Raw genomic sequence first — 24,337 nt, forward strand, 5'->3', positions numbered from 1 at the left:
GCTGCCACAAAGTGGGGTGGTGATCTTTAAGCTGGGGCTAGCCAGTTGTGTCATGTGGAGGTTCTCAGAGGTAGAAGGGCATTACAAATCATCTAGTCTCATTCTCTTATTGCCTTTCTCTTCGAAGACCTCAGTTTCCTACTCTCTCCAAAGATAAGAGTGGTCCAAAGACATAACCATTTTTGCATCCTGTTACCCTATGGCTGTCTGGTGAAGGCTAGGGATTCCTTCTCGGAATATTTTAAAATACATTATCTATATCTATATCTATTTATCTATCACAAAAGAAATGAGATTAATGGAAATAAAGATGTAATGTTTTTCCTATCCAAGATCACGGACCTACGTTAAAAAACGTTTCTTAGATGATGAATATTATAGTTTTAAGTTCTATGGTCTCAAATGACCTTTGCAGTTCCTTCCCATTCGGGAAGGCTGGAACTCCATCTCCCATGATCCCCAACAGCGAGGGCTCACGCCGTGGCGTCCTCTTCTCGCTTCTCCACTTTCTGCTCCACTTTTTCCTAGCGCCGCCTGGTGGCTGGCGGTGGTGAGAAGAGGCTGCGGGGAGAGGCGTGAGGCGTGAGCAGGAGGCGGAGTAGGAGGGCGGGGGGTTGCGCTTGGTGACGGGAGGACGCGCGCGGGCTCCGTGCTCCGCGCAGGATCTGGAGGCAACAGCGGCGGCGGTGGCGGTAGTGGCAGTGGCAACGGCAGCGGCGGGGGTAGCGTCGTGGAGCAGCGTGCAGCTGCAGCCGCAGCCGCAGCAACCGGGGCCGCAGGAACCGCAGGAGACGCAGGAGCCGCAGCCGCAGGAGCCTTGTGCGGCGCGGACTGGGCCGGGCCGGGCCGATATGAGGGACTCCGTCCGCGCCGCCGCCGCCGCCGCCCCCGCGGCTCGCGCCCCGCCGGCCCTGTGAGAGCGAGCGCCCGGGGAGGAAGATGGCGGAGAGGTAGGAGCCCCGCGCCGGCGACCCAGACGCTGCGGCGGAGCCGACCCCCGGCCTCGGCATTGGAATGGGGGAAGGGGGGGAAGGTTGGGTGGGAGTCTGCTCTGGTTCTGAGGTGCTTATGGGCGGGGGTTAGGTTCCTCTGATTTTGGTGGGGCGGTTTTAGGGTGTGTGGATGTGGGGGGCTGGGTCCCTCTGGGTCTGGTGGGGTGTCCTGGTTCTAGGGTGAATGTAGGCGGGCTGGGCCTCTTTGATTGTGAGGGGGGGATTTCTGATTCTAGGGTGTATGTGTGGGGGCAGGACTCTGGGTCTGATGGGAGGCCTTGGCTCGAGCGTGTGTAGGGGGGGCTGGGCCCCTCTTCGTTTGGTGAGGGGCCCTGGTTCTAGGTGTGTGTGGTATCTTCTGTTCCGGCGAAGGGTACTGGGTGTAGGGGCTTTGTGAGGGGCTGGGCCCCTCTGGGTCTGGTGGGGGACGTTCTGGTTCTAGTATGAATGTGGGGAGTCGCTTTAGTTCGGGGCGGGGTAGTCCTGGATCTGGCGAGTATGGGGTGGGGGTTGGGCCCGTCCGGGTCTGGTGGGGGGATTCTTCTGGTTCTGGGGTACATGTGTGTTTGGGCTGGCCCCTCTGGGTGGGTGGTCTTGATTCTGGGGTCAGTCGGTCTGTCAGTCTCGCTATCTTTTTGGGAGGGACTGGACCCCTCTGGCTCTGGAGGGAGTCTCTGATTTTGGAATATGTGTGGACGAGGTTTGACCCCTCTGGCTTGTGCGGGGATGTGGCGGGGAAGGTGCGGGCCGCCTTGGGAAGAGCTGTGTGTAGGGCCGGCCCGAAGGCGCTGCTTCCGGAGCTGTGCTTGAGGAGGGTGGTGTGGCGCCCCCCCCCCCCTCCTTCCCGGGGGGCGCGCTTAGGATATGGAGGGGTATGTAGGAACGGCATTGTTCTGGGGAGGGGGCTGAAGGCCTCGAGGCCTAAGAGTGTGCAGGGATGGGGGGGGAGTATGGGGGTGAGGGAGAATAAGGGGGTATTTGGCCCTCCTGAGGTAAAGTAAGGTAAGGGTGACTGGGCTCTGGATTTGTGGGGGGGGGTGTGTGTGACACACGTGTACTCTTGCTAGTCTGGGGGGCTGGATTCCTGGTAAGAGCTTGTTCCAGAGTGGATGGTGTATAATAAGTCTTACCTCTCTAGGAAAGAGGAGAGATAAGGGGTCATTCCCCATAAGGACATCAGTCTTTGTTTTGAGGGATAGTAGGAAGTGGGGCAGAAGAGTTATTTGTGTGTGGTGGAAGCCTGGGTTGGGGCCCGATCAGGTAGAGGAGAGTGGTCATGTGGGTAGGATAGGTCTTGAGTCAATTAGGTGTTTGGCCTGAAAAATCTTTTCTTTGGGGAGTGTGGAATGGGCAGGTAGTGACACCTGGTTCTTGAGTAAATTGAGGGAATCCTGGTTTCCAGTGGAAGGGAATTGAATTTTGGGAATTTACTATGTAATCAGCTTCCCTGATGTGACATTTTAATGTCTTGCAGACAAGTGCACCCTGAGGTGACTCCTGAATGCTGCTAACCTCTGGGTCCCTGAGTTAGGTGTTTTGACTTCTGTGTTTTAGGCCAGGTGTCCCAATGAAGGGAATTAGAAATAAAGGGAAATAATTGTCATCGGTTTAGTTTAGGGGTTAGATTCTATTTGGGGAGATTAGGAGGTGAGATATCTGCGATTGTTGCTGTTAGTTCATCTGCAGGAAGCTTTGGAGGTTGAGCATTCCCTCTTATCCTTTTTTTCTGACATGTCAAAGCAGCTCCCTCTGAAACCTGGTCCCAATGTTCAGGAGCGTGTGCTTGTCGGACAGTAAAGAATCAGTGTAATTTGTGCTCCATGAGTTGGTTGTGATGGTGGTTTTTGAATTAGTGACCTTTAGAATGTCTTGCATTTTAAAACATGTGGCATATTCTGTGTACTTTGGTAGCTGTGGGTGTGTTAGATGCTGTTTCTCTCCATGCAGCTGCTTTGGGAGCTCTGCAGCTTGGAGCTGCAGAAACTGCAGAATAGATTTTTGCCCCCCCTGTGATATTAGTTTAATCAACCCTCCAGTGACCTCTGCAGAAAAATCTACAGTTGCAAAGCTTCTGTATCTCACCTGGCACACACAATATGGTGATCTGTCTTTTTAAGCCATTGAGGGAAATTTAACACTGTATGTCCAAAGTAACTTTGGTAAACAGCAGGTGGCTTGCTGGTGAGCCATACCTTTCTTTTCTTCTTGAGAGTGGGGGGTGGGGGAATGGGAAGATAGGAGATATCCTATGAGGTGTGACTATAAAGATAATTTCCATTGTGACTTTTAGAATTAGACTTGCTGCTTCATAGTTACTCCTTATTCTCACCTGCTTGTTAATGAGATATTTATTTTGCTTTGGTGTATGGTACAAATCTATGAAATGGCATACTGGTCTTGGGAGTACTAGTCCTTCAAGAACCCTATAATACTGATTAACATGACAGCAATGTTGAATTCATTTTATGCTCCAATTCATTGTTTTAATAATGCCTTGTTCCATGCCTTTTGTACTTGTACAAAGTACAGCTATATTGACTACTAATTAATCTGTGGATGGGTCATCTTTTTTAAAGTCTTTTTTTCCTTGTTCATTTGTAAGAAATCTTCAAAATTGAAGTGAACCTCAAATTCTTAGTTACCCAATTTGCCTAATCTAAATTAATACAAAATACTTTGTTAATTTAACTTTATAGTAAAATAAAACAAATTTGCAGTATTTTCATGGTACTTTAACAAATGCTGTTTTCTACTTTCCCCCTGTGAAGGCTGGGTGATGACCACTTGGGTATATATTGTCAAAGTTAGTTTTTCAAGGGTTAGGTTGTCCTAGATGTCCTCAAGAGATCCCTTTCAATCCTGAACATTTTTAGTTTCTTTTATATGTTTGGTGTAGTACTTTGTATACTGTAGACAATAAATGTTTATGGAATATATGAATGATTGTGAGTTTTATTAAGTGATAATGAAATTTTAACTAGTTTCCAGGTATTTCTATTAAGCTGAACTAAACCTGACTATCCAAAATAAAATATGTTGGATATAATACTACCATATAAGATATTGCTCATACTGTTTAAAAAAAAAAGAAGACTTTTATGTGATTAATTTTAACTAACAATGAAGAAATGAGTAAGAGAAAGTAGGCATTTGGATTTCATCAGTAGTACCCTTCTCTCTGCCCCACTGTTATCCCAGAAAATTGGATTGTTAAGATATGTTTCTGAGAAAAATGGGAAATCCTCCCAAATTTATGGAAATTATCCTTTTTCAGGTTGGGTTGTCAGTTTTCTTTTATGTCTCAGAATCATCATAGAAAAAACACATCTAATCTTATTTATATATTATGACATTGGTGTTTACTATTTATGAAGAAATTTTTCAAATTGAGTAAGATAAATATGTTTGTATACTCTAGATTTTGTAGTTGAGAACCTTTACTATTTCAAAAAAGGACAACCCCCCCCCATAGTATATTTTAAAATAACATTTTAGAAAGCTGTTTGTATTAACCTTTTCAGCTATTCTCTTCCTTGTCTGTATTAATCTTTTTTCCTAGCTGTGGAGGAAGTCTTGAATTGGAAGCAGTGTTCCTCATGGAGCTTCTGCATGTCCTTGGACAGTTTAATAACCAGTTTCATTGAATTAAACCCTGTGATATAAACCAGGATTCCAATTGGTTCTTTGGTGCTATAAGGAGAAAAAAAAAGCTTTTGCTAATTACTTCCTCTCTTGAATATACTTCTTCATTTATTGTACTTTAGCATTACTGAATCGTAGCTTGACAATTTTATTATTTCCATGTTTGAATCCAAAGGTCTAAAACTTCATAGTGCCCAGTCTTCTTGTATGTCCTCTGTAAATTATAATATAGATTGTTTCTCCTTATTTGTAATCTTGGTACAAACTTTGTAAAAGCAGATAAAATGCTTTAAAATGATTTATGGTTTTATGAAACAACATTGGATCTTGTTTTATTTTCTTATTATACCCATTCCATACTTAATTGTATAAGACTGTTCTTGGTTCCATAATTGTTACTTGCTTTATCCCTTTCTTTTAAATATTTTAAAATGAAGTGTCACTGGTATTTTTGGAAGATTTTTTCGATAGGCATATTAATAGATCTTAAATATTAGGCTTCTGTCTCTAGGGCTTTGCTTTGTTTCTGTTTTCCTACTTTTCATTCAACAGTCTTTTAATGAGCTCAGTACAGGGGGAGATAAGGAAATATAAATCGTTGATTTCTGACTCCAGTGTCTTTTAATCTTGAAATTGGGGAGACAGGAGTATATAAATGTGTAAAGATAATAAGCACCATCAGTATAAGATGTATTAGAGGAGGTCAGAGAAGGGAAAAAGTATTTGTGTGTTAGATTGTTTAGGAAAAGCTTTATGGAGGAAGTGAGATCTAAGCTGGGCCTGTAATAATCCAAAGTGAGTCTATTGTGCATTGGACTAAGGTCAGTTGGATTGGACTGGAAAGTTCATGAAAGAGAAGATTTGAAAATTATAATAGATAATGTTTACATATTATTTAAAGCATTTGTTGAATGCTTTAGATGGATTATCTCTCTTGATCCTCACCACAGCCTAGATAGGCATTGCTAATTATCTGTTTTATAGATAGTTAAGTGAGACTCTGAGAGGTTGTGACTTGTCTATTTGAAGTAGCATCTAAACCCAGATCTTCCTGATCCTCAAGTTTACCATTAATGGCCTATATTGTGTTCTGACTGATTTTGTCTTTCAACTAGATTGTAAGCCCTTTAGGAACTTTTGTGTCCCTTCTAGCAACTAGCACAAGGTTCCAATCATGTTCCACCGTTTTTCAAATGAGGAAACTGAAACCCAAAAAAGAGAAATTATTTGTCCAATAATAATAGTCACTTCCATTTGTAAGATACTTCAGGATTTGCAGAACACTATTAACATAGATTGTTTTATTTAATGCCATAAAGAGCTTTGAAAGGCAGTGTATCCTACTGGATTGAGAGATGGCCTTGAAATCTGGATGGTATGGTCTCAATTCCCACTTCTGACACATACTGACTTTATAATCCTGGGCAAGTCATTTAACCTCTCCATACCCTGGGTAATTCTCAAAGACTTGAAACTAGTTTTCAATTTTCCCACTGGGAATTCCTTTTCCCAATTAAATCACAGATGGGTAGAAAGTTACTTGGTTGAGTATTGTCATTGTCTGCATTTTACAGATAAGGAAACTTACTCTGGGATGTAGGGAATTGGCCTGCATCACCCAGTTCTCTTCTACTATACCAAACTTTCTTTCAGAATCACACAGTATAGTAAGAGTGACTTTAAGCTCTAAAGCTGGGACTTTAATTTATCCCTTCTCCATCTTGACTTTTTCCATCATAACTGATATATTGAGAGGCAGCATAAGAAATTAGATGGAAGCCATTCTCTAATTGGTAAATGGTCAAAGGATATGAACAGACAATTCTCAGACGAAGAAATTGAAACTATTTCTAGCCATATGAAAAGATGCTCCAAGTCATTGTTAATCAAAGAAATGCAAATTAAGAAAACTCTGAGATACCACTACACACCTGTCAGATTGGCTTGGATGACAGGAAAAGATAATGCGGAATGTTGGAGGGGATGTGGGAAAACTGGGACACTGATACATTGTTGGTGGAATTGTGAATACATCCAGCCATTCTGGAGAGCAGTTTGGAACTATGCTCAAAAAGTTATCAAACTGTACATATCCTTTGATCCAGCAGTGTTACTACTGGGCTTATATCCCAAAGAGATTTTAAAGGAGGGAAAGGGACCTGTATGTGCAAGAATGTTTGTGGCAACCCTCTTTGTAGTGTCCAGAAACTAGAAACTAAGTGGATGCCCATCAGTTGGAGAATGGCTGAATATATGGTATATATAGAATATTATTGTTCTGTAAGAAATGGCCAGTGGGATAATTTCAGAAAGGCCTGGAGAGGCTTACATGAACTGATGTTGAGTGAAATGAGCAGGACCAGGAGATCATTCAACAACAATACCATATGATGATCAATTCTAATGGACGTGGCCATCTTCAACAATAAGATGAACCAAATCAGTTCCAATAGAGCAGTAATGAATCAGTTCCCATAGAGCAATAATGAATTGAACCAGCTACACTCAGTGAAAGAACTCTTGAGAAATGAGTGTGAACCACTACATAGAATTCTGAATCCCTCTATTGTTGTCCACCTGCATTTTTGATTTCCTTCACAGGTTAATTGTACACAATTTCAAAGTCCGATTCTTCTTGTGCAGAAAAATAACTGTTTGGACATGTTTACATATAGTCTATTTAACTTCTACTTTATCATACTTTACATGTATTGGTCTACCTGCCATCTGGGGGAGGGGGTGGGGGAAAGGAGGGGAAAAATTGGAACAAAAGGTTTTGCAATTGTCAATGCTGAAAAATTACCCATCCATATATCTTGTAAATAAAAGCTATAATAAAAAAAAAGTAAAAAAAAATTACATGGAAGTTTTTGGGGAATTTTGTAGACAGGCCTGTAAGGAATAATGCCTAGCCAAGTGCACTGTCTGCTTTAGTAGTCCCAGTATCAAGAGAATTCAAAGAAGGCTCCCCAGCACATTGAGTGTCCCTCTAGCATATCTGTAGAGAGGATGTGGACAAGAGTCACAATAAGGGCAGAAATGGATGGGTGGTTTGCAGTCTGCATTGTTAGAGAGAATTATGCACATTGGGAAGATTATAGCTCCATTAGAATGTTGTACGTGGAAATAGTGTTGCATGAACATTAATCTGACAGTTGTATATAGTATGGATTAGTTATGTGGGGAGGTTTTAAAATTGGTTGTTTGGACATTATAATTCATTTCCCCATAAAATTGATCTAAATTGTAGTTGGATTTTTAAGGTATAATAGAGTTAACATTTATTTAGTCTCTGAGTTTTGCAAATTGTTTTTACATATATTAGCTCATTTGATCTTAACAATTTGGGGGTGGTATGCCTTGAGGTAGGAAGTGGGGTAGATGCTATTATTATCATCACTGTTTTATAAGTGAGGAAACTGAGACTTAGAGCATTTAGCTGACTTGCTCAGAATCCTATAAGTAGTAAACATCTTAGGAAGTAATTTAAACTGGGAACTGGGATGTTCCTGAAACGCTATCCCAGTTTCTTTGCAAAAGCCTATTTTATATTATTTTGCTATAATAGTAACAACTGTCCTATTCTGTATACTACAAGTCTGATAGCAGTTTGATGTTTTATGGGTTACTCTTTTGTTGGGGATAGTTTGATCACTGAAGCATTGTCTTGAATATCTTTCTATGTATTGATTCCTTCCTTGCTATTTACAAATGCTCTCAGGTGTCTTGCATCCTTTAAAAAACAAACAAACAAAAAACTTTCACTTTGGATTTCTATTCAAGTTATCCCACTATATACCCACTTGTTTTTGTTTTTGTTTTTGTTTTTTTTTGTTGTTGTTGTTCTTTCTTTCTTTCTTTCTTTCTTTCTTTCTTTCTTTCTTTCTTTCTTTCTTTCTTTCTTTCTTTTTTCTTTCTTTCTTTCTTTCTTTCATAACTTATTATTGATAGAACTCATGCCAGGGTAATTTTTTTACAACATTATCCCTTGCATTCACTTCTGTTCCTATTTTACCCACTTGTTTTCACAACCAAACTTCCTGAAAATGCTGTCTATACTCCTATTTCACTCTCATTTCACTTACTGCCCACTGTCTGGAAATCTGACTTTTAACAACGAAACTGCTCTCTTCAAAGTTACCTTATAATTTCCAAATGTGATGATCTTTTCTGAATTTTCATCCTTTTTGAATTTTATATGTCACACACAACTACTACCCACCTCCTCTCTCTTTCCTTTCTGACTTCTCTTTAATTTCCTTTACTGGATCATCCTCCTGTGAAAAATGGGAATCTGCACTATATCTTCTTGGTAATCTCATCAATTTCTATAGGTTCAGTCAAAATCTCTACAGAGATGCCTCCCAGATCTATATATCTCTAATTTCTCTTCTGAATTCTTATCCCCTTCACCAGATGCCTATTAGTTATTGTGAACTGGATGTATCATAGTCATCTCAAATTTAATATATGTTATTTTTTTCTTCAAGTCTGTCTTTCCTTTTCCCTATTTCTATAGAGGGCACCATCATCCTTCTAGTTAGCTAAATCCATAACCTCAGAGATATCCTTGATGTATCATTATCACCTTCACTACAAATAGCCAGTCACTTTCTAGTTGATGATACTTTGACAGTATCTCTTATAGCTGTACCTTTTCCTCAACTCACATGGCCTAGTTCATGCCGTCATCATATCTCACTGTACTATTATAATAGCCTCTCAAGTGGTCTCTCTACCTCAAGTCCCACCACTCTTTAATCTATCACACAGTTGCCAAAGTGATATACCTAAAGAACAGGTGTGACCTTTTCATAATTCCTGCTCAATAAATTCCAGTCATATCCCATTATCTCCAGGATCAAATATAGTGGCTTTTCTTATTTTTTGTTTTTGTTTTTGTTTTGCATTTAAAGCTCTTTATAGTCTGGTTCTATCTTTTCTTTCCAGGCTTATCACAAATTATTCCACATACTTTGTAGTCTAGCCAAACAGATCTTTTTGTTGTTCCTAACATATGGAATGTTATCTTCCATCATTGTGCCTTTTCTTTCTTTTCTTTTCTTTTTTTACGTTGTGCCTTTTCAAAGGTTGAATGCACTTAAACTTTATTTTTTACCTCTTTGGACTCCAAACTTCCTTTAGAGTTCATATTAAATACTACTGCCTACTTGAGATCTTTCCTGCTTTCTCCATGTGCTTAATAATAATCCATATCCCCACAAATTACTTTTTTACTTTGTATATTCTTGTATGTATTCATGTTATTCTCCCTGTAAAATGTAAACTCTTGAAGGCAGAAGTTATTTTATTTCCTATCTTTGTGTCTCTAGCAGTTACAATACTTGGCACATAGTTGCTTAGTAGAGTTTATTTTTTCTTTTCTTTTTGTTTTTTTTATGGAAGACTTGACAGGTTTGGTAACTGGATAAACTGTAGTTTTCAAACCTAGATGGTTGGAAGATTGATAGATGTTGTCAGGAATTGGGAGCCAGTTTAACCTCGGGGAGCTAGGAGGATGATGATTGGTTTTAAGACCTTTTAAATATAAAGGGATAGGGCTTAAAACAAACAAAAAAAAATGATGGAGATAACTTCAGTTCTGTCTGTCTCTCTTTATCTTTTTCTTTATATACATGTATATGTATTTACAATAATGATATCATAATGAGTAGTAACTATTAAGAACAAAGAAAAGCAGTTGAGACACCTAGAAATTCCTAGGAGACCAAATGCAAAAACAAAAAAAGCTGGTAAAGAAAATTTGTGGCCTGAGATGTTAACACACAGTTAATACACAGCCACTGTGGGCAGCTACGTAAGTAATGCAGTGGATAGTAACAGGAGTCAGAAAGACTCATCTTCCTGAAAGATTGACTAGCTGTGTGATCCTGGGTATGTCACTTAATCTTGTTTGCCTCAGTTTTCTTATCTGTAAAATGAACTGGGGAAAATGAAAAACCACTCTAGTATTTGTGCTAAGAAAATCTCAAATGTGTCATGAAGAGTCAGGCTGAACAACAGCAGCAACTGCTGAGCTTCTCAATTTTTTCTTCATTTTTTTTAAGATTTGTGATCTTTTGTTGGTCTGGGTGACTTTCACAGCTCATAGATGTAAAAAAGGTTTTATTATAAGCAGTACAAAATTCTAAATTTGATTGATAAGTTTAATTTTAATGCATAAAGTAACATAACTAATTTTTTCTGTTGATCCTTCTCTGTCCTCATTATTATTTTTTGTTATTCCTTTACATTTATTCTTGCCATTTATGTGGTCATAGGCATCGTGTACTCCATTTTCCTAATTCTCTTTTTCTTTCACATTACTGCAGATTTCCTTTCTATTTTTCCTACTTGTCCTTTTTAATTACATTATAGCCTTTGTCACATTAAGGTGCTGCAATTTTGTTTAACCATTGAACTGTTGAGTTTTAGTTTTTTTTTGCAATTATTTGTGTAATGATTTTATGAATATCTTTAAACAGCTAAGATTTATGTAGCATTTTAAAATTTGCAAAATGCTTTATTCATACTATTTTATTTGATCCTCACAGCAGCCCTATGAAGTACTTGCTATTGCCAATTGACATTTTACAGATGAGGAAACTGAGGCTGAGTAGTTTGAGAAGTTGACCTTCTTATTCAGGGTCATTTAACTAATAAGTGGCTATGGCAGCTTACTAGAAGTAAAGTAGGCAGGATTTGAATTCAGGTTTTCTTGACCAGTGCTTCATCCATTAGATTATTTTGCTGTCAATAAAGAAAGTTTAAGAAACCCTAACATTTTCATGATTAGTTTCTGTTAATGAATCAAAAGGGTGGTTATTTTACTTATTTTTATTGAGTATAGCTAGATTGTAATTTCCATCATAAGTAAATATTAATATGTTCAAATGGTTTAGATATCATTTCATACTATTGGATACATGGTGAATAATTTAATAAACATTTTTAAAGGGACTTTGTTTTCAAGCATTTCAGTACTCTCCTGAGTTTTGGGAGTACTGAGGCAAAAATGAAAGTTCTTTTCATTAGGAAGCTTATCTTCTACTGATAGAATAGCAGACAGATAGAGCATATAGTGAAGAAGAGAGAGAATTATTATGGGAGATAAAGAAAAACTGAGTAATTAGTAGGTGACACCTGACCTGTTCCTTTAAAAGAAGCTTAACATTCTAAGAATTAGAAGTAAGGTTGGGAGGTGGTATGTTTTTAGGGATGGGGGACAATATTCAAAGATGTGGAAATGGGAGACTTGAAATTTAGTTTGGAACAACTAAACTCAGTTTTGCTTAGTTTAGTTTAGAACTGTTTACAGTTTATAGTTTTGGTGCACTTTATTTGAGGAAAGGGGTAATAGGGCCAAAATGCTTTGGGGAAGATTATTTTAGACATTTGAAGATCTCTATTAGGTATGAATATTAAAGAGAGAGAGAGAGAGAGAGAGAGAGAGAGAGAGAAAGTGTGTGTGTGTGTGTGTGTGTGTGTGTGTGTGTGTGTGTGTGTGTGTGTGTATGCTTCTGGAGAAGAGTGAAATAATAAGCCATTTAAAAAGATGTAGTTCATGCAAGGTGGAGTATTATTGCTCTATTTCTGAGTATGAAAGCCTTATAGGAAATGGATTTTTAAAAGCTCCATGGATAATGTAAGGATATAACTTTTTTTCTCCTGGAATTTCATCATGAAAATTATCCACAGGAAATCCTTTGCAAGTAGTTTACTCTTAAAAGATGTCTGTTAAATGGAATTAACACTAGAAGGAACCTGGTGTGTCAGTTGGTGTATATGCAGGCATGAGTGTGTGTGTGTGTGTGTGGTAATTTTTTTTCGGTTATACATGTGCATTTTTTTAAACATATTTTCATATGAGTTATGTGAGAAACATCAGAACAAAAGGAAAAATCCAGAGGGAAAAAAAGTTAAAACAGTATCTACATTCAGTCCCCATATTTTTCTCTCTGGATGCAGATGGTATTTTCCATCCAAAGTTTATTGGAATTGTCTCCTATCACTGAATTGTGGAGAAGAGCTAAGTCTATTGTAGTTGATCATTATCATACGATCTTGTTGCTGTGTACAAGTATTTTCCTGGTTCTGTTTACTTCACTCAATATCAGTGCATATAAGTCTAGGCTTTTCTGAAATCAGCTTGTTCATCATTTCTTATGGAACAATAATATTCCATTACTTTCATATAACCACAGCTTATCCAGTCACTTTCCAATTGATGAGCATCCATTCATTCTCCAATTCTTTTTTTCTTTTTTCTTTTTCCTCAGTAATATTTTATTTTTCCAAATACACATAAAGATAGTGTTCAGCATTCATTTTTGTAAGATTGTGTTACAGATTTTTTTCTTCCCTCTTCCCTTCCTAAGATGCCAAGCAATCCTTTTAAGTCCTTTTAAACATATTGCCATATTTTATCATATTACACAAGAAACATCAGACCAAAAGGGGGAAAAAAAAAACATAAAAAAGAAAACAAACAAAAAAAAGGTGGAAAATACTATGCTTTGATCCACATTCAGTTTCCATTGTTTTCTCTTTGGATGCAAATGGCATTTTTCATCCCAAATGTATCTGAATTGCCTTGAATCACTGCATTGCTGAGAACAGTCAAGTCCATCAAAGTTGATCATTACATAATATTGTTACTGTATACAATGTTTTCACGGTTCTGTTTGCTTTACTCAGCATCAATTCATGTAAGTCCTTTTAGGCTTTTCTGAAATAAACTTGTTCATCATTTCTTATAGAACAGTAATATTCCATAACATTCATATACCATAACTTATTCAGCTATTCCTCAACTGATGAGCATCCACTCAGTTTTCAGTTTCTTGCCTCTACAAAAAGGGTTGTCACAATCATTTTTTTATGATCTCGCTGGTCTACAGAGCCAGTAGAGACACTGCTGGGTCAAAGGATATGGACAGTTTGATAGCCCTTTGGGCACAGTTCCAAATTACTTTCCAGAATGGTTGGATCATTGTCTTTCTTGAAAATATTATATTTCTTAAATTGTTCTGGTTTTGCTCAGTTTATTCTGTGTAAGTTCATGCACTTTTTTTCAGGTTTGTCTGACAGCTATGGGTCTTCACATGGGTTTCATTCTAGTAAATCTAATAAAAGTCAAATTACCATCTTATTTTAGAATCATCTTGCTTATTAACTATGCTTTATGTATTCTCTGGCACCTGAGATTGACTTTGAAGTGATTTAAATCAAAGGATATGAACAGACATTTCTCAGATGAAGAAATTGAAACTATTTGTAGCCATATGAAAAGATGTTTCAAGTCATTATTAATCAGAGAAATGCAAATCTGAGATACCACTACACACCTGTCAGACTGGCTAGAATGACAGGGAAAGATAATGTGGAATGCTGGAGGGGATGTGGGAAAACTGGGACACAGATACATTGTTGGTGGAATTGTGAATATATCCAGCCATTCTGGAGTGCAATTTGGAACTATGCTTAAAAAGCTATCAAACTGTGCATACCCTTTGACCCAGCAGTATTACTACTGGGCTTATATCCCAAAGAGATCTTAAAGGAGGGAAAGGGACCTGTATGTGCAAGAATGTTTGTGGCAGCCCTCTTTGTAGTGGCCAGAAGCTGGAAATTAAGTGAATGCCCATCAATTGGAGAATGGCTGAATAAATTGTAGTATATGAATATTATGGAATATTATTATTCTGTAAGAAATGACCAGCGGGATGATTTCAGAAAGGCCTGGAAAGACTTACATGAACTGATGCTGAGTAAAATGAGCAGGATCAAGAGATCATTATATACTTCAACAACAATATTATATGATGATCAATTCTGATGAACCTGGCCCTCTTCAACAATGAGATGAACCAAATCAATTCCAATAGAGCAGTAATGAACTGAACCAGCCACATCCAGCGAAAAAACTCTGAGAGATGACTATGAACCACTACATAGAATTCCCAATCCCTCTATTTTTGTCCGCCTGCATTTTTTATTTCCTTCATAGGCTAATTGTACACTATTTCAAAGTCCGACTCTTTTTATACAGCAAATTAATTGTTTGGACATATATACATGTATTTAACTTATACGTTAACGTATTTAACATGTATTGTTCAACCTGCCATCTGGGGAAGGGGTGGGGGGAAGGAGGGAAAAAGTTAGAACAAAAGGATTTGTAGCTGTCAATGCTGAAAAATTACCTATGCATATATCTTGTAAATAAAAAGCTATAATAAAAAAAGTATTTGAAAAAAAAAGAAGTAATTTAAAGATTTTAAGAGAGGTGATTGTAGAAGGAGGTATATTTCAAGTATTCAGGATAATTTGTGCACTTTCAATGAGGAAGACAATGGGAATGCTGAGCTTAGGGAACAACAGATATGTCAGTTTGGAGTCAACAAAGAGTACATTAAAAGGAATAATGTTAAATAAGTTGGGAAAGGGCTAAGGAACTCGTTATACAACCAAAATAACTTATCCAGCCAGAATGAGCATCTTTTTCCAGGGAAGAAGATGGATATTCAATGAAATAAGCAAATTTCACCTATTTATGATGAAAAAACCAGAACTTAACAAAAAGTTTGATCTACAAATATAGAACTCAAGAGAAACCTAAAAAGGTAAAAAGAAATCTTGGGAACTATATTTCTGCTATAAAGATGTATAAAGAATACATGTATACCATGTTCTAGAAACTAGAGGTGGAAAGGATATTGTAACAGAAAAAGGGTAAAGTGGGGGTACTACATATCACGAAGAGGCAAAGGAAACCTATTATATCTGAGAGAAAGAATGGAGGGGATGAATATAGTGGGTATCTTATTGCCACCAAAATTCGCTTTAAGAGAAAAATTTTAGACATATTCAATTTGTGGTGAAACTTCTCCCATCTCATTGAAATGTGGAAAGGGAAAAGTGAAAAGGGAAGGAATAAGCTAAGCAGAAGGGAATACAGAAACTGAGGAAAAGGAGTAAAATAGGGGAAGGCACTCTAAGGCGGGGAGAGGGATACTAAAAAGGGAGGGCTGTGAGGAGCAAGTGGTGCTCACAAGTTTAATACTGAGGAGGGGGGAAGGGAGAAAGAAGGGAGAAAAGCATAAACAGGAGTTAACAAGATGGCAGGTAATACAGAATTGGTCATTTTAACCATAAATGTGAATGGGGTAAACTTGCCGATAAAGAAGAAGCAGTTAGCAGAATGAATTAAAAGTCACAATCCTACAATATGTTGTTTGCAGGAAACACACCTGAAGCAGGGAGATACATACAGAGTAAAGGTAAAAGGTTGGAGCAGAATCTACTATGCTTCAGTTGAAGTCAAAAAAGCAGGGGTAGCCATCCTAATCTCAAATCAAGCAAAATCAAAAATTGATCTAATTAAAAGAGATAAGGAAGGGCACTATATCTTGCTAAAGGGTAGCATAGATAATGAAGCAATATCAATATTAAACATATATGCACCAAGTGGTGTAGCATCTAAATTCTTAAAAGAGAAATTAAGAGAGATGCAAGAAGAAATAGCAAAAATATAAGATTGGGGGAATCTCAACCTTGCACTCTCAGAATTAGATAATTTAAACCACAAAATCAGTAAGAAAGAAGTCAAAGAGGTAAATAGAATATTAGAAAAGTTAGATGTGGTAGATCTGTGGAGAAAACTAAATGGAGACAGAAAGGAGTACACTTTCTTCTCAGCAGTTCATGGAACCTATACAAAAATTCACCATATATTAGGACATAAAAACCTCCAACTCAAATGCAGTAAGGCAGAAATAGTAAATGCATCCTTTTCAGACCATGATGCAATGAAAATTACATTCAACAAAAAGCCAAGGGAAAATAGACCAAAAAATAATTGGAAACTAAATAATCTCATACTAAAGAATGATTGGGTGAAACAGCAAATCATAGACATAATAACTTCACCCAAGAAAATAACAATAATGAGACATCATACCAAAATGTGTGGGATGCAGCCAAAGCGGTAATAAGGGGAAATTTCATATGTCTAGAGGCCTACTTGCATAAAATAGAAAAAGAAAAGGTCAATGGATTGGGCTTGCAACTAAAAATGCTAGAAAAGGAACAAATTAAAAACCCCTAGTCAAACACTAAACTTGAAATTCTAAAATAAAAGGAGAAATCAATAAAATTGAAAATAAAAAAAAACTATTGAATTAATAAAACTAAGAGTTGGTTCTATGAAAAAACCAACAATAGACAAACCCTTAGTAAATCTGATAATATCTTAAATCTTAAGTAAATCTTAAAAAGGAAAGAAGAAAATCAAATTGTTAGTCTTAAAAATGAAAAGGAAGAACTCGCCACTAATGAAGAGGAAATTAGAGCAATGATTAGGAGTTACTTTGCCCAACTTTATGCCAATAAATTCGACAACTTAAATGAAATGGAAGAATACCTTCAAAAATATAGCTTGCCCAGATCAATAGAGGAAGAAATAAGTTGGTTAAACAGTCCCATCTTAGAAAAAGAAATAGAACAAGCTATTAATCAACTCCCTAACAAAAAATCCCCAGGACCAGATGGATTTACATGTGAATTCTACCAAATATTTAAAGAACAATTAACTCTAATGCTACATAAACTATTTGAAAAAATAGGAATTGAAGGAATCCTACCAAACTCCTTTTATGACACAGACATGGTACTGGTACCTAAACCAGGTAGGTTGAAAACAGAGAAAGAAAATTATAGACCAATCTACCTAATGAATATTGATGCTAAAATATTAAATAAAATATTAGCAAAAAGACTACAGAAAATCATCCCAAGGATAATACACTATGACCAAGTAGGATTTATATCAGGAATGTAAGGCTGGTTCAATATTAGGAAAACTATTAGCATAATTGACTATATCAATAACCAAACTAACAAAAACCATATGATCATCTCAATAGATGCAGAAAAAGCATTTGATAAAATCCAACATCCATTCCTAATAAAAACACTTGAGAGTATAGGAATAAATGGACTTTTCCTTAAAATAGTCAGGAGCATATATTTAAAACCGTAAGTAAGCATCATATGCAACAGGGAAAAACTGGAACCTTTCCCAGTAAAATATGGAGTGAAGCAAGGTTGCCTACTATCACCATTATTATTCAATATTGTATTAGAAACGCTAGCCTCGGCAATAAGAGTCGAGAAAGAGATTAAAGGAATTAGAGTAGGCAATGAGGAAACCAAACTATCACTCTTTGCAGATGATATGATGGTATACTTAGAGAACCCCAGAGATTCTACTAAAAAGGTATTAGAAATAATTTATAGCTTTAGCAAAGTTGCAGGATACAAAATAAATCCCCATAAATCCTCACCATTTTTATACATCACCAATAAAATCCAACAGCAAGAGATACAAAGAGAAATTTCATTCAAAATAACTGTCAACAGCATAAAATATTTGGGAATCTATCTACCAAAGGAAAGTCAGGAATTATATGAACAAAATTACAAAAAACTTTCCACACAAATAAAGTCAGACTTAAACAATTGGAAAAATATTAAGTGCTCTTGGATAGGCCGAGTGAATATACTAAAGATGACAATACTCCCTAAACTAATATATTTATTTAGTGCTATACCAATCAGACTTCCAAGAAAATATTTTAATGATCTAGAAAAAATAACAAAATTCATATGGAAGAACAAAAGATCTAGAATCTCAAGGGAATTAATGAAAAAAAAAATCAAATGAAAGTGGCCTAGCTGTACCTGATCTAAAACTATATTATAAAGCAGCAGTTACCAAAACCATTTGGTATTGGCTAAGAAATAGATTAGTTGATCAGTGGAATAGGTTAGGTTCACAAGACAAAATTGTCAATAACTTTAGCAATCTAGTGTTTGACAGACCCAAAGATCCTAACTTTTGGGATAAGAATTCATTATTTGACAAAAACTGCTGGCATAACTGGAAATTAATATGGCAGAAATTAGGCATGGACCCACACTTAACACCGTATACCAAGGTAAGATCAAATTGGGTCCATGATTTAGGCATAAAGAATGAGATTATAAATAAATTAGAGGAACATAGGATAGTTTATCTCTCAGACTTGTGGAGGAGGAAGAAATTTGTGACCAAAGATGAACTAGAGACCATTATTGATCACAAAATAGAAAATCTTGATTACATCAAATTAAAAAGCCTTTGTACAAATAGAACGAATGCAAACAAGATTAGTAGGGAAGCAACAAACTGGAAAAACATCTTCACAGTAAAGATTCTAATGAAGGCCTCATTTCCAAAATATAGAGAGAATTGACTCTATAAGAAATCAAGCCGTTCTCCAGTTGATAAATGGTCAAAGAATATGAACAGACAATTTTCAGATGATGAAATTGAAACTATTTCCACTCATATGAAAGAGTGTTCCAAATCACTGTTGATCAGAGAAATGCAAATTAAGACAACTCTGAGATACCACTACACACCTGTCAGATTGGCTAAGATGACAGGAAAAAATAATGATGAATGTTGGAGAGAATGTAGGAAAACTGGGACACTGATGCATTGTTGGTGGAATTGTGAACAAATTCAACCATTCTGGAGAGCAATCTGGAATTATGCCCCCAAAGTTATCAAACTGTGCATATCCTTTGACCCAGCAGTGCTACTACTGGGCTTATACCCCAAAGAGATACTAAAGAAGGGAAAGGGACCTGTAGGTGCCAAACTGTTTGTGGCAGTGCTGTTTGTAGTGGCTAGAAACTGGAAAATGAATGGATGCCCATCAATTGGAGAATGGTTGGGTAAATTGTGGTATATGAATGTTATGGAATACTATTGTTCTGTAAGAAATGACCAACAGGATGAATACAGAGAGGCTTGGAGAGACTTACATGAACTGATGCTAAGTGAAATGAGCAGAACCATGAGATCATTATATACTTCAACAATGATATTATATGAGGATGTATCCTGATGGAAGTGGATTTCTTTGACAAAGAGAAGATCTAATTCAATTTCAATTGATCAATGATGGACAGAAGCAGCTACACCCATAGAAAGAACACTAGGAAATAAATGTAAACTGTTTGCATTTTTGTTTTTCTTCCCTCTTTATTTCTACCTTCTGAATCCAGTTCTTCCTGTGCACCAAGAGAACTGTTCAGTTCTGCACACATATATTGTATCTAGGATATACTGTGACATATCTAACATGTATAGGACTGCTTGCCATCTGGAGAAGGGAATGGAGGGAAGGAGGGGAAAAATCGAAACAGAAGTGAATGCAAGGGATAATGTTGTAAAAAAAGTACCCTGGCATGGGTTTAAAAAGTATTAAAAAAAAAAAAAAGTTGGACTTTAATAAAAAATAAATAAGTTGGGAAAGGCTGGTTAGACCCAAATTTTGGAAGATTTAAAGTACTGAATTGAGGAATATGAATTTTTTAAAATAAGCTTTTTCTTTCAAAATATATGCAAAGATAATTTTCAACATTCACCCTCGCAAAACCTTGTGTTCAAATTTTTCTCCCTTCATTCTCCTAATCCCACTCTTCTAGACAGCAAGAAATCCAATATATGGTAACATGTCCAATTCTTCTATACATATTTCCACATTTATCATGCTGCAAGAAAAATAAGATCAAAAGAAAAAAAATGACAAAGAAAACAGAAAGCAAAGAAACAACAAAAAAAAGGTGAAAACACTATGCTGTGATCCACATTCAGTCCCCACAATCCTTTCTGAAAGCAGATGGTTCCCTCTATCACAGGTCTGTTGGAATTGGCCTGAATCAGCTCATTGTTGAAAAGAGTTGAAAAGAAAACAGTCTTGATGTTGCCGTATACAATGATCTCCTAGTTCTGCTCATTTCACTTAGCATCAGTTCTTGTAATTCTCTCCAGACCTCTTTAAAATCATTCTGCTGATGGTTTCTTATAGAATAATAATATTCTATAACATTCATATACCATAACTTTATTCAGCCATTCTCCAACTGATGGGTATCCAGCACTACAAAAAGGACTGCCACAAACATTTTTGCACATGAGGGTCCTTTTCCAACTCTTTATGATCTCTTTTGGATATAGGCTCAGTAGAAGACATTGCTAAATCAAAGGGTATGTACAGTTTTATGGCCCTTTGGGCATAATTCCAAATTGTTCTGTAGAATAGTTGGATCAGTTCACAGTTCCACTAACAGTGGAATTACTACTACAGTAGTAATTTAGATCATTTTTTCATATGACTAAGAAATAGCTTTAATTTTTTCATCTGAAAATTGTTCATATCCTTTGATCATTGATCAGTTATCAATTGCAGAATGGCTTGTATTCTTAGAAATTTGAGTCAGTTCTCTATATATTTTAGAAATGAGGCCTTTATCAGAATCCTTGGATGTAAAATTTTTTCCCCAGTTTTACGCTTCTTTTCTAATCTTGGATGCATTGATTTTGTTTGTATAAAGCCTCTTTAATGTAATCAAAGTTATCCATTTTGCTTTTCATATGGTTCTCTAGTTCTTTTTTGGCCATAAATTCCTTCCTTCACAGATCTGAGAGAGAGACTATCCTTTGTTTCCTAATTTGTCTATAATAACATCTTTTATGGCTAAATCATCAACACATTTTAATTATATCTTAGTATAGGTTGTTAGATGTTGGTTAGTGTCTAGTTATTATCTATTGTGTCTTTTGAACTTAATCTATTCCACTGATCAACTAATCTATTTCTTAGTCTGTCTCAAATGGTTTTGATGACTGCTGTTTTATAATATAGTTTTAGGCCTAGTACAACAAGGCCACTTTCATTTGTATTTTTTTTTTCATTAATTCCCTTGAAATTATTGACCTTTTTTCTTCCAGATGAGTTTTGTAAAGTAATTTCTTGGCAGTTTGATTGATATGGCACTGAATTTTTTGTTGGAGATTCTGGAGTAGGGGATTGACATAGTCAGATTTTACTTTAAGCAGAAAGACCAATTATCAGGGTCTTGTAATAATAGACATAAAAGGTGATGACCATTTCTATTTGATTTACTCCAAAGGACAGCACTAGAAGCAGTTAATAAGAATTTATTAAGCACTTGCTATATATGTCAGGTCCTGTCCTAAATGCTAGGGATACAGTGAAAGACAAAAACTCGTTCTTTTATTCATCCTTTTGTAAGATCCGGTCCTGACCTTCTTTCATACTCTATAGACTTCTTCTCTCACCTCCCTTACTTTGTTTTTCATGTTGTTTTCTGTCTTTAAAATACTTGAGAGTCTATTTGTCAAAAACAAACAAATAACTTAAACCCAGGGACTATATGAACACAATTACAAAATATTTTTCACGTTAATGGAACAACTGGAAAAATATTAATTGCTCATGGGTAGTGTCAGCCAAAGCAATAAAAATGATAGTTCTGCCTAAATATGTTCAATGCCATATCAACTAAACTGCCAAAAATAGAAACAGTCATAACAAATTCATGTGGAAGAACATATCAAGGGAATTAATGAAAAGAAATGTGAAGGAAGTGAGTGGTCCAGCCATACCAACTCTCATAAAAGTGGTATTAGAATGTGGTAATCATCAAAACTCTTTGGTACTAGTTAAGAGAAAGAATGGTGGATCAGTGGAATAGATTGATCAATCTATTAATTAGCTTGCTAATTAATACAAGCTACAGTATTAATGACTTGTAATCTTTAGTGTTTTACAAATCCAAAGATCCTAGTTTTGGGGACGAGTTCACTATTTGACAAAAATTTCTGGGAAAGATGTATAGCAGAGTCTAAGATCAAAACAGATAAATGATTTAGACATAAAGGATGACACCATAAGCGAATTGGTAGAAGAGGAAGGAATAGTTGACGTGAACAGAAGAATCTGTTACCAAACAAGAGAAAGAGAGCATTGCAAGATGTAAAATTGATGATTTTGATAATATTGATTTTAATAAAATTTTGTACAAAGAAAAGCAATGCAGTCAAGATTGAAAGGAAAACAGAAAACTGGGGAAAGTTTTTTCAGAAAAAGTTTCTTTGATAAAGGCTTCATTTTGCAAATATTTAGAAAACAGTAATTTAAAAGAATGCCAGTCATTCTTCACTTGATAAATGGTCAAAGGATATGAATAGGAAATTTTCAGACGAAGAAAGCAAAGCCATAAATAATCAAATGAAAAAATGCTCTAAAAGAACTCTATGGTACTATCTCACATGTATCAGATTTGCTAACATGATAGAAAAGAAAAATTACAGATGTTGGAGAGGGTGTGAGAAAATTGACACTAATGCATTGTTGATGGAGTTGTGAATTGATCCAAGCATTTTGGAGACCAATTTGAAACCATGCCCCCAAAGTGTTATTAAACAGCAATACCACTACTAGGTTCGGATTTCAGAGATTAAAACAAAAAGGGGTGGTGGGAGGATCTATGTGTACAAAATTATTTATAATAGTTCTTATAGTAGTGGCAATGGATTGGAAATTGAAGAGATATCCATCAATTGAGAAATAACCAAACAAGTTATGACATATAATATGATAGAATACTTATTGTGCTATAAGAAATGATGAGCAGGATAATTTCAGAAAAACCTGGACAGATTTACATGACGTGATGCAAAGGAAAGTGAGCAGAACTAGGAAAACATTATACAAAGTAACAGCAATATTTATGATAATCAATTTTGAATGATTTAGCTATTGTTAGCAATGTGATTATCTATAACAATTCTGAAGGATTTAATGTAGAAAAATACTATATTTGCAGGAAAAAAACTGATGGAGTCTATTTTCAAAGCATAACTTTTTTTTACCTTAAAGTTTTTTTGCTCTTTCACAAACATGACTAATTATGGAAATATATATTGTGTGACTGCACATATTTAATCTATATCGAATTGCTTGTCTTCTCAATGAGAGAAGGAAGGGAGGAAGAAAATTTAGAATTCAAAATAAAATTTTATTTTAAAAAATGTTTAATAGTATTTTATTTTTTCAGTTACATAGTTACAGCATTCGTTTTTGTAAGATTTTGAGTTCTCAATTTTTTCTCCCTCTCTCACTGATCTTCCCTCTCCCCAACAATCATTTTAAATATATTTCCATATTTGTCATATTGTGAAGGAAAAATCAGAACAAAATGGAAAAAAAAAAAATGAAGAAAAAAAAAAAGCAAATAAACAACAAAAAAAGGTGAATGCTTCAATCTGCATTCAGTCACCATAGCTCTCCTTCTGGATGCCGATGGCATCTTCCATACAAGTCTATTGGAATTGTCTTATATCACTATATTGCTGAAAAGAGCAAAGTATATCATAGATGATCATCACATAATCTTGCTGTTATTTGTATAATGGAATTCAAAATTTTGAAAAATTTACATAAAAATTGTTTTCATGCATAATTAGAAACAAAAAAAAAAGAATGTAAGTTTCAAGTGACTTAAGTGACTTAAGACTGCCACTGGCAAAGTCAAGGAGTATAGGGAAAAAGGGCTGATTGCCCTGGGCCATAACTCCATGTGACTTGTCTGTGATAGAAAGTCTGGGGCTTTCTGCTGACTAACTTTCCTCAGCCCATTAGCAGATTACAGTAAATATGGCACTTTATATTGAAAAAGACATGAAGTTTGCTTGTTGACATCTATTTCACGAACCACTTTAGAAGAATTATAGCCTTTGAGTAATTGTGAAGTGAAATTTGAAGGAAAATTGTCATACCAGT

At 36.3% G+C, this 24,337-nt stretch overlaps 1 protein-coding gene across 2 annotated transcripts in view; it reads left to right on the plus strand.

The window, feature by feature from the left end:
- The first annotated feature begins 855 nt into the window (after positions 1-855).
- The window catches only part of ARHGAP39 (Rho GTPase activating protein 39), a 350,045-nt gene continuing 326,563 nt past the window's right edge, over positions 856-24,337 (plus strand). For both annotated transcript variants that reach the window (XM_051971244.1, XM_051971245.1), the window contains exon 1: positions 856-950. The gene's annotated coding sequence lies outside the window, so the exon portion shown is untranslated. The remainder of the gene's footprint in view (positions 951-24,337) is intronic.

The sequence above is a fragment of the Antechinus flavipes genome, chromosome 1, assembly GCF_016432865.1.
Source record: "Antechinus flavipes isolate AdamAnt ecotype Samford, QLD, Australia chromosome 1, AdamAnt_v2, whole genome shotgun sequence".
Lineage (NCBI taxonomy): Eukaryota > Metazoa > Chordata > Mammalia > Dasyuromorphia > Dasyuridae > Antechinus > Antechinus flavipes.